Source organism: Schistocerca americana, unplaced genomic scaffold (assembly GCF_021461395.2).
Source record: "Schistocerca americana isolate TAMUIC-IGC-003095 unplaced genomic scaffold, iqSchAmer2.1 HiC_scaffold_452, whole genome shotgun sequence".
Taxonomy (NCBI): domain Eukaryota; kingdom Metazoa; phylum Arthropoda; class Insecta; order Orthoptera; family Acrididae; genus Schistocerca; species Schistocerca americana.
The window spans coordinates 52501-55000 of record NW_025726184.1 but is presented as its reverse complement, the minus strand read 5'-3'; the positions used below and the strand labels follow the sequence as shown (position 1 = coordinate 55000).

General features: G+C 63.8%; 1 pseudogene; it reads left to right on the top strand.

Annotated features, from left to right (window-relative positions):
- LOC124583276 overlaps nucleotides 1–2500 on the top strand; it is a 7963-nt pseudogene that overhangs the window by 2843 nt on the left and 2620 nt on the right.

Here is a 2500-nt window from a genome sequence, read left to right as displayed (position 1 = left end):
AAGCGCGGGTAAACGGCGGGAGTAACTATGACTCTCTTAAGGTGGCCAAGTGGCGGCGGTGTGGCTGCATCCGGACTTGGCTTTTCGAAGTGCGGTCTTGATGTAGTCGTGCTGCTGCTGCGAGGTGCCTTCCTTGGGTTATAGTTACAGGGAGAGTGATGCGCAATACATGGGCCTAGCCCTCTTAGCCTCTCCTCTCCTGCGGTCTTCTCCCCTTCTCGTGGGCCCGCTGATTTTCGCAGAGTGGAAGACCGCACCAGGGGCTTGGGGGGGTTACCAGCCCCCCCTCGCATTATCCCTTTATAGTTGGGGGCAGCCGACAAGAAACAAGAGATGGTGGCCCTTCCGCTGAAGGTGCCACCCCAGCTACCCCAGCACCTATCCGGCCAACCGGCCGTAACGAAAATGCGATAGTTTGTGTAGCTCCCTTTGCTTGCAGTGAGTGCCACCGCACTTTTACCACGAAGAACGGTCTCGGGGTCCATCGCCGCCGCCAACACCCTGCGGCCGCCAACGCTGAGATCGTGACGGAGAGGCATCGCGCGAGGTGGACGGAGGAAGAAGTCCTGTCGCTCGCCAAGGCAGAGGCCGAACTGTTCCTGGAGAGGGACGCCCGGTTCTTCTTTGTAAATCAAGAACTTACCAGGATGTTCCCCGACCGAACGCTTGAGGCAATCAAGTGCCGACGGCGGCAAGCTGCCCACAAGCAGCTTGTCCGCCAATTCATGGAGGCACTTGAGATCGGTCGGGGTGAAGAGCCGGCGTCCCGCCGTGGAGCAGCGAGCTCGCTGCCTGACGCGGGCGAGGCCGCTGCGCCGCCCGTCGACGCAGCCGAGGACTTCGCGGCCGACACCACCGGGCCGCCGCCGGAGGGGCCGACTGACGCCGCCATCTGGGAGCATCTGGCGGGGCTACCTGCTTCCGCCCAGCGTTTCTCTGCCCTAGATCGAGTCATTGGTCTGGGGCGGGGCACGCCGCCCGATGTCATCCTGGGCATGCTCCCGGATGCCCTTGCGTCGGTCGGGTCCAGGGGGGAGAGGTCGATCACCAGGACACAGCGGCCGCGCCAACCATCCAAGCGGCCGCCTGCCGCCCCGCCGCTGCAGAAGCGCAAGCGGCGCCGCTGGGAATACGCGCGGACACAGGACGCCTTCCGTAGGTCGCGTGCGCGTTGCGTGCGCGGCTTGCTGGACGGCACCCTGCTGCAGCCGCCACCCGACATCCCCGGTCTGCTGGACTTCTGGGCGGACCTCTTCACGAAGAAGCCGATCTCCACCGCCGGCTTCATCCGTGACCGCCTTCTCCCGCACTCGGAGCCTGTCGCTCCTGAGTGCCTATGGGGGCCGGTCACACGTGAGGAGGTCGCTGCTGCCTTGCCGCCCAGGGGATCGGCAGCCGGGCCGGACGGCCTGACTCCAGCGGAGCTGCGGCGCCTGCCGCATGAAGTCCTGGTGAAACTCTTGAACCTCTTCCTCCTGGCCCGCGCCCTCCCCGAGCGTCTGCTTCGCGCCCGGACGTCACTTCTCCCCAAAACGGCTGCACCAACATCCCCCGCTGACTTTCGCCCCATTACGGTCTGTTCGGTGTTGGCGCGGACCTTTCACAAGGTTCTCGCGTCACGCCTGATGCGTGCATGTGCTGTGGACGAACGTCAGCGGGCATTCATCCCCCGGGATGGGATGTTGGAAAACACCTTCATCTTGGACACTGCTCTCACCGACGCAGTCCGCTCCTGTCGCTCTGTTTTTGTGGCATCGATCGACGTCTCTAAAGCGTTCGATTCGGTGGACCATGCCGCCCTCCGCCCCGTGCTGAGGGCTCATGGCCTGCCGGATTGCTTTATTGAGTACGTCGAAAGGTGTTACGAGGGTAGCACGACGGTGATAGCGGGCGGCGCCGACGTGGGCGTGCCCCTGCAGCCGGCTAGGGGGGTGCGTCAGGGTGACCCCCTCTCCCCCCTCCTTTTCAATTTTGCGGTGGACTATGTTTTGAGTCAACTTCCCTCCCACATCGGAGCTCGGATCCTTGGTCGCAGAGTTAACGCTGCGGCCTTCGCAGATGACGTCCTGCTTTTTGCATCGACCGCTAGGGGATTGCAGTCCCTCATCGACGCAGCCGTCGCAGCCCTCGCCCATCTGGGGCTGCAGATCAACGCCCGGAAGTGTTTCACCCTCGCCTTAGTCGCGTCTGGGCGCGACAAGAAGGTGAAGGTCGACGCCGACGTTACCTTCAAAGCGGGCAACGCCACCGTGCCCGCCCTACGTGTGGGTGAAACCTTCCGGTACCTGGGACTGCAATTCTCCACCGCTGGTCGCTGCGTTTTCAACCCACGACGCCACCTGGTGGAGCAGCTGGACGTCATCTCCCGAGCTCCGCTCAAGCCGCAACAGCGCCTCTACGCCCTCACCACCGTACTTCTGCCTGGCCTGTACCATGGGCTGGCCCTCAGCCGCACCCGAGTGGGTGCGCTGAAAGCGGCAGATGTGACCATCCGTGCCGC